The following is an 8,569-nucleotide window of genomic DNA, read 5'->3' on the forward strand; positions in this document are numbered from 1 at the left end:
AGACCTTGTGGGAGGCCAGACTATATTTTGAAAAAAGAAGAACGAATTCTTGTGCCCTGCAAAATACCGTATTTTTCGCTCTATAACACGCACCCGACCATAACACGCACATAGTTTTTAGAGGAGGAAAACAAGAAAAAAATATTCTAAATGAAACAGTGGATGTATGATTTTTGTGGTTCATGCTATGGCCACAGACATGTGATCTGACGGTGAGTTTGGAGTAGCCCAATGCAAAAATCCTGAGGATCCATGTGGATCCATGCTTTGTAACCACGTTTTTGCACCACTGCGACCCTAGGCAACAGTGGGTGCGTGATTTTTTTGGTGCAGGCTGTAGCCATGGACATGCTAAGTTATCTGATGGTGAATTTGGGGTGACCCAGTGCAAAGATCCTGTGGATCCATGCTTTGTAACCACGTTTTTGCACCATTGCAGCCCCAGGCAACAGTGGGTGCGTGATTTTTTTGGTGCAGGCTGTAGCCATGGACATGCTAAGTTATCTGATGGTGAATTTGGGGTGACCCAGTGCAAAGATCCTGTGGATCCATGCTTTGTAACCACGTTTTTGCACCATTGCAGCCCCAGGCAACAGTGGGTGCGTGATTTTTTTGGTGCAGGCTGTAGCCATGGACATGCTAAGTTATCTGATGGTGAATTTGGGGTGACCCAATGCAAAAATCCTGAGGATCCATGTGGATCTGTGCTTTGTCACCACATTTTAAATGGGGAGGGAAGGAAAGCAAAAAGCAAAAAAAGATTCTGATTTACCAGCCGCGTGTAGAAAGTATAGATTAAGATATTTGATATACAGCATATAAATCCAGAGATTTCCATGTCTCACTCTGCAATCCAGCCTGCTGTTACTTACGAGCAGGGAAGCAGGGTTTCTCTTCCAAACAAGCATACTGTCTCCCTCCAGCAGTACATTGCTTGGAGAAGCTGTAATTTGGAGGGGGCCTGGGGGCAGGGCTCTCTGCTTTTGGAAAAGAAACGAGAAACCTACCATTGTAAAGCAAAAGTCGTTCCCCCACCACCACCCAAGCCAGCCCTCTCTCTCTCTCCCACCTGCATGCTTTTCGGCTGCCTGCGAGTCCCTAGAGCACAGAGAGGAGGAAGGGGTGGGCTGGAGCCTGCACGCAGTGTGACTAGGGACGATTAGAAGGAAGGACGTGATCCTTTCCTTAACCCTCTGCTTGCCAGGAGGGCAGGGGGATTCCCTGCTCTTTGTTGAGTTTGAGCAAACGCAGCAACAGAAGCAGGCGGGCAGTAAGACCCTGAGGCAGAATGCAGGAAAGCTTCTGCCTTCCCTCTTCCCTCCGCCCGCCCGCCCGATCTTATTTTTCCCTATTTTGCCCCTGCGCTCCGGCGAGTGAGCTCCAGGGACCACACATTCGCTCAATAACACGCACAGACATTTCACCTTACTTTTTAGGACAAAAAATCTGCGTGTTATAGAGCGAAATTTACGGTAACCCAGAGATGCATTTTAGATAAAAGCACACATTCTACTCATGTAAAAATACCAGGCAGGCGCCACAAATAACCCAGAGATGCATTTTAAATAAAAGGACACAATCTACTCACATAAAAGCATGCTGATTCCCAGACCATCCGTGGGCTAGATTTAGATGGCGATTGGGCCGGATCCGGCCCCCAGGCCTTAGTTTGCCTACCCATGAGCTACACCACAAAGGAACGAAATTACAGTGCAGAATTCAGAGCTGGTAATGGTGATGAGGAGGGAGAATCCAGCAGCTGTAGCAAAGCCCCCGAAAGCACAAGGGCTTAAGTGGAGCCCAAGGTTATCTGTCAAGGCAGCCATGAGTCCCTGATCCTGCAACCAAAGGGAAGGCAGCCAGGAAGGCAATCAAACTGTGTTCCAGGTTCAAGGTTCGACCCAAGGATGGAACTGAAGGATAACCAAAGAAACCTCTTGAATATGAATAGGCAGATGCGGATCACATTTTAAAAGCAGATTCCTATTAAAGGTTGTAAAACATAGTTTGATACAGTTTTGCAGCAGACAACTGAATTGGAAAATTCAAGAAGTCCAAAAGCCAGTTAACTATGTTCCAATATGCATATTAGTTCAACAGCAGATCAGCTTGAGCTGGAATTTGCAAATATCAAATTAGCCAAGTGTGGGACTGGGGGAAGAGGAGGTTTTGGAGTGGCTTGAGGTCTTCCTTCTAGGAAAAGATATGAGCCATGGTACCTGCACTGGCATGCAGCACAACCGTGGTGCAAAAATTGGATGGTTTACCGCACAATTCTACCAATGACTACTCAGAGGAAGCCCTATTGAATTAAATGGGGCTTACTCCCAGGTAAGTGGGGCTATGATTGCAGTCTTCATCATGCATGGGGCATATTGCTGCATGCAACTGACATGTGGGATGTCACGCCACAATTATCTTGCATAGGTTTGTGTGACTTTTTTCAACATCCCACCCAAAGATGCCCCGAAGGTCCAACTTTTACAAAAGGAGGCTACGCAATTACATTCCTCACTGCAAAGCGGTCAACTAGCTCAGTGTTTCCCAACCGGTGTTCCGCGGCACACTACTGTGCCGTGAGACATCGGCTGGTGTGCCGTGGGAGGGAGGCGGGCGAGTCGGGCGGCGAGAGGCGGCGGCGGCGAGGATCCACGTCGAGCCGGGGGCGGCTCCGCGGTGGTGGTGCCGAGCGGCGGGGCAGCGCGCGCAAAAGGGAGGAGCGCGAGACAGCGGAGGAGGAGGAGGCCGGCATGTCCGGGCAGCAGCAGCAACAGCAGCAGCAGCAACTCCCGGCGACGGCTCCTCAAGCCCCGCCGCCGCCCCCTCCTCCGCCCGCTATCGCCGCCACCACCACAACAGCCGCCGCCGCCTCAGCTGCCGCCGTCCCTCAGTCCCTCGCTCTGCTGCCTCCTCCCACCCCGGCAAGGGGGAGGGAAAAAACTTTCACTTTTGTGCGTCCCTCCCGGCGTGACGCTGCGCGCTGATGTCACGGGGCGGGGCTTTAATGGTGGTGTGCCGCGAGATTTTTTTCCGGTAAACAGGTGTGCCGTTGCCCAAAAACGTTTGGGAAACACTGAACTAGCTATCACCTGCAAATCTGAGAAAAACAAGCTTTGGGACAGTTGTGCTACTGAGTGTGGCAGTTTAGTGGTATGCCTCAGGGTTTGCATCTACAAGTCAGCCTTAGTGGATTGGACCTGTTAAGAAATCTTCCCTGAACCCACCATTATTACCTGGGCTTTGTATACTTGCTTTCTACTTCCTCCCTGTACTTTTCCATTTCTTCCCCTCAGAGCCATTTGCTAGCAGATCTACTGCTGGTTTGTTTGGTTTTTTAATGTTACTCAGTGCCATTGTTACTCAAGTCCTCTCTTTGCTAGTTCCCAGCTGTAGTCAAGGTTTGTTCTTTTTTATCAGGTGTTTTTTTAAAAATTCATTTGATTGCTCTTCAGCCTACAACGTCAGCATAAAAGTCTCAAGTTCCCTTTGGCAACTCTGGAACATTTCCTTCAAAGCTACCAACGCATCACCCAACAAAATAACCATTCCCTCGCTATTTCTGTCCTGCTTTGCCGACTCAGTGAGGTGCTAGAGAACGGAGCATACGTGATTCAACACCATAAAAAGCGCACGAGGCAACAATGCAGAAACTAAAGGTTAAATACATAAACCAGCAGAAAATATAAACCCACTAGTATGGCAACTAGGAAGCGGGCAAACAGTATGATCAAGAACACACATTTAAAACTTTTAAGAAATTGAAAACCTATTGAACAACAACAAAAAGTCTTCAGCTTGGAATGAAGTGTCATCAGGAAGGTACAGTGGTGCCTCGCAAGACAAAAAGAATCCGTTCCGCAAGTCTCTTCGTCTTGCGGTTTTTTCGTCTTGCGAAGCAAGCCCATTAGCGGCTTTGCAGATTAGCACTATTAGCGGCTTAGCGGATCAGCTGATAAGTGGCTTAGCGGATCAGCTGTTAAGCGGCTTAGCGGCTTTGGAAAAGGGGGGGGAGGAAAAAACCCCGCAGGAACTCGCAAGACATTTTCGTTTTGCGAAGCAAGCCCATAGGAAATTCGTTTTGCGAAGCACCTCCAAAACGGAAAACCCTTTCGTTTAGCGGGTTTTCCGTCTTGTGAGGCATTCGTCTTGCGGGGCACCACTGTAGTCAAATCAATCTTCTGGGGCAGGGCATTCAGCAACAAAGAAGGTCCTATCACATCCTCCTGCTAAACAAGCCACAGATGTACAACAAGGCCTCTCCCTTAACCTTAGGAAACAGCCATGTGAAAATGGCAAGAAGCAGTTGGCAGCCTTCTTCAAGGTAGGTGCTGGATTCCTACTCTGGTCAGCCAGCAAGGGAAGGGTGCCTAGAGGAGAGGTTTTCAACCTTTTGGAGTCCACGGCTCCCTTGACCAACTCCATTCTTTCTGCGGCACCCTGTGGGGCTCAGGAGCCCAGCTATGTCACCCCTTGCCTGCAGAGCTTGCAGCCTCTCACCCTTTTTTGAACACCCTCCCTTGTGGAGTGTTCCCTCAGTGTCTTCTCCTCAAGGGAGAGCTGCGAGAGGGCATCAGAGGAGGGAGGGAAAGAAAGAAGTTATAATTATATATAACCACGGCACACTGGTTGAAAACCACTGGCCTAGAGGAGTCTCGGCATCTTGGTTCTTTGCCATTTAGGGCCTGTGCAGCGTAATGTTTTGTATGTTTACTCAGCAGTTCCATGGGACTCCCTTCCAGGTTAGGTACAGGATTTCGGCCTTGAAAGATAAATAGCCAGTGATCCAAACTGAACCGAGAAGCAAATGAGAAACCAGCGTGGATGGTACAGCAAATGACTCATATGCTCTCAATAATTGGTTGAGGGCCAACTTCAGCCAGCAACAGGAGCATTTTTGGGTAAATAACCTTTTTATTTATTTTGAAGGAAAAAGACTATGAAAACATTTCCAATTTACATACACAGGGTATAACATGACAAGAACATTTTTGGACTAGGCTGGATTTTCATTAAGAACACTGACCTGCTCAAGCTGCAAGGAGACAGCAAGCCTGGACACTTCCTGCAATCCCCATCCTCAGAGGCCACTATCCCAACCCAGGCTCTCCTCGGACCCCACCTCCGCCCATCATTTGCCCCTTTCCTCCATCTCATCACCAGCTCCTCACCTACTTAGCTACTTCTGTAGTTTTCCTCTCCACACAGTTTAACCAATTTAATATCAACACTTCTCTTATTGTTCCCATGGGGTTCACAATGCACAATGAGGCTGATTATCCAAATCTTAATCAGTGGGATTCGGCTAGTATAATTCCCTTCCCTGGTATCTGTTTTCAACACCCCACCTTTCAACCAAAGGGACTTCAAGGAACATGTACAAATAGTAGAAGTTTGTAAATCCAAGCATGAGCCACAATCCTTGCTCCCATAAAAAGGGGCTCACCCCTTCCCCCTAGATTTATGCTTCTTCAAACATCCAGGCCAAAACATCTCTTGACATCACCTCATCACTTCCTACTTCCACTCTTAAAAGCTGGAAACCTAATGGGGTTCAGATCTTTTAAAAAAATAAGATCTTAAACTTCTTTGCCTAATTCATCTCAAATCCATTTAGCTTCAAAATATATTTATAATTATTACACCTTTCTGACTCAGTTGCTCTCTCCCAGTGGATGAGACAAAAATGATGCTGAGAGAGGGAGAACAAGCTGGGAAACAGGCATGGTGGTAATTTAGGGTAGGCAAGAAAAACACAGATTGACTTTGTCAGAAATAGCATCCCTGCCCCCACACTTCTGACTCCTTTTTTAGATTTACCTTGTTCTGCTAGGAAGAAGTCAAAGTCTTTGAAACCTGACCTCTCCTACACAAGGAAGCAGCACTCGCCCCACACAAGCATGCTATCACGTAAGTTAGTGTGTCATACTGTGACCTGGGAGACCAGGGTTCAAATCTTCACTGAGCCATAAAACTCACTGGGTGATCTTTGGCCAGTCATCAATTCTCAGCCTAACCTACCTCACAGGGCTGTGAGGATAATATGAAGGGATGGAGACCTCTTTGGAGGAAAGATACATTTAATAATGTAGCATGTTGGTTGAGACACTAAGCCAGGGGTCAGCAAACCTTTTCAGCAGTCCCTCAGGCCTTGTGGGGGACCAGACTATATTTTGAAGGGGGAAAAAGAGAATGGATTCCTATGCCCCACAAATAACCCAGAGATGCATTTTAAACAAAAGGACACATTCCACTCATGTAAAAACATGTTGATTCATGGACTGTCCGCGGGCCAGATTTAGAAGGCGATTGGGCCGGATCCGGCCCCTGGGCCTTAGTTTGCCTATCCATGCACTAAGCAATGATCTAGGAAGCCTCTCACCCCCCTCAGCAGAATCTCAACTCTGCCACAAACTCACTTAATTGATCCAAGGCAATCTATTACAGTGGTACCTTGGGTTAAGTACTTAATTCGTTCCGGAGGTCTGTACTTAACCTGAAACTGTTCTTAACCTGAAGCACCACTTTAGCTAATGGGGCCTACCGCTGCTGCTGCGCCTCCGGAGCACGATTTCTGTTCTCAACCTGAAGCAAAGTTCTTAACCTGAAGCACTATTTCTGGGTTAGCGGACTCTGTAACCTGAAGTGTATGTAACCCGAGGTACCACTGTATTCTTAGCCTGAGCTCCCATTTGCAATATAGTGGTAACAATATTGATCTACCTTACTGAGTTCTTATGGCAGATGCCACTTGTGCTACTTGCTTTACATCTGCTAATTCCCTGACACGTGCCAAGCCATTTTTGCATGCTTTGATTGTTACTCATCAGATGATCTCTGGCGACATTCCTGTCTCCTGTACTTTTTAAGGAACATAAACATTTCTCCTTTCCCCAGTCTACTAAAATTTCTCTTCCTCTTATCCTTTCATTGCCAAACACATGCATTAAAAGATTCTTCCTATTTCTTTTCATTGTTTCCACCCTAAAATCATATGTGGTCAGGCTCAAGCCTACATAATAATTCTACTGTCTGACCTGGAAGTCTTTATGTGAATAAAGACACCCCTGCTCAGAAGAACTATAAAGTAGGTGCTTATACACATTACAAGTGCTACATGGTGACTGAAAGTCCCATATACAATCATTGCCATTAGGCCTTATGCGAACTGCTCTACTCCATAGGAACTTGCACTACAATAATTCTGATAAATCTTCTAGGTAGCAAAACTAAAATGGCAAGTGTTCCAAAAGTTACAACCTTACAGGGTTGATGCAAGGATGACTAAAGTATGAGCACTATAATTATAACTATTTTTATTAGAAATACTATTTGGTGACAGTCCTTCATTTTAGGCAACATCTAGCTTCTTCTCTCTTTTATTTTTGCCATTTTCCCTCACATGGCAACATCTAGCTTCAAAATAAGACATAGAACTATGAATCAGCAAGTTCCCAGTCCAAATCTTAGATCCATCATGAACTTTATAATGCCAAGCCTCAGTTCCCCATCTCTGCAAATTTGACCCCACTACAGTATTTATTTCCCTTGTACTGCCATGCAACTGTAGCTGTCAACAACACGCAACATTTAAATCACCTGATGAAGTGGGGGATGTAGCCTGGGAAATCTCCACCCACAATAAACAAGGTTAATCTTCTAAGGTGCCATTATTTGTTGCAATAGACCCAAACCTGCAACAATATGGTTTTTATTTATCATAATTTTTATTATTATGACAGCAGCATGTAGGTTAATAACGTTGCAGCTATGAGACTGAGGAAGCCCCCAGGAGAAATTTCACCTCAGAGCCACAGCAGATGTAAGCCACCCTCACATGAATACACACATCTTAAAAGACCCACAACTACAACATGAGGACGATTAATACTGACCTACCTTACAGGGCTGTTGTTAAGGATTCCTGACCTAATGCATGTGAATCATTTTGAACACACCAAAATTCAAAGTATTAATTCTCATCCTAACAATAATATATATCTATATGTATATCTATATCTATATAGATAGATATAGCTATATAGATAGATATAGATATATAGATATATAGAAATGCCCCAATTTTCACGAGCCTGTCTTTCTTCTTTCCCTACGAGCTCCTCATCCTACACTGCAAGGCCGGGCTTCCCCCACCGCTAGACGTTTACCTGATGGGCCACTGCCTGCCCAAAGGCCTCAGCCTCCCCTCAGCAACAGGAACAAGGGATGGGGGGCAGGGAGAGAAATAGACGGAAGTAACCGCCACTTCGGACAGGACACTACTTCCTATCACGTGATCGCAGCGTGACCTGAAAAAAAACAAGCCGGCACGCGCACCCTCCCTCCGTCAATTCTCCGAAAGCGAGAGCAAAAGGGGGCGGAGTCAGAGCGGGGGCGTGGAAAGCAGGAAGCGAGAAAGAGCGCTAAATGGTTGACAGCGGAGGGCAGGCGCGTGGAGGGGGTGGGGAGGAGGAAGCTACGCCATTGGTTGGAAGGAAGCCGTTTGCGTGTCTCTCATTGGCTACGGTGGGAGAAGAGAGGAGAGATTTAGAGCGCGACGCGAAACGTTCAG

At 46.6% G+C, this 8,569-nt stretch overlaps 1 protein-coding gene across 1 annotated transcript in view; it reads right to left on the bottom strand.

Moving 5' to 3' along the window:
- STARD3 (StAR related lipid transfer domain containing 3) overlaps window positions 1-8,358 on the bottom strand; it is a 28,385-nt gene extending 20,027 nt beyond the window's left edge. Inside the window, exon 1 of the mRNA XM_081168695.1 lies at window positions 8,166-8,358. The gene's annotated coding sequence lies outside the window, so the exon portion shown is untranslated. The remainder of the gene's footprint in view (window positions 1-8,165) is intronic.
- Window positions 8,359-8,569: the final 211 nt, after the last annotated feature.

Source organism: Podarcis bocagei (assembly GCF_964188305.1).
Source record: "Podarcis bocagei genome assembly, chromosome: 13".
Taxonomy (NCBI): domain Eukaryota; kingdom Metazoa; phylum Chordata; class Lepidosauria; order Squamata; family Lacertidae; genus Podarcis; species Podarcis bocagei.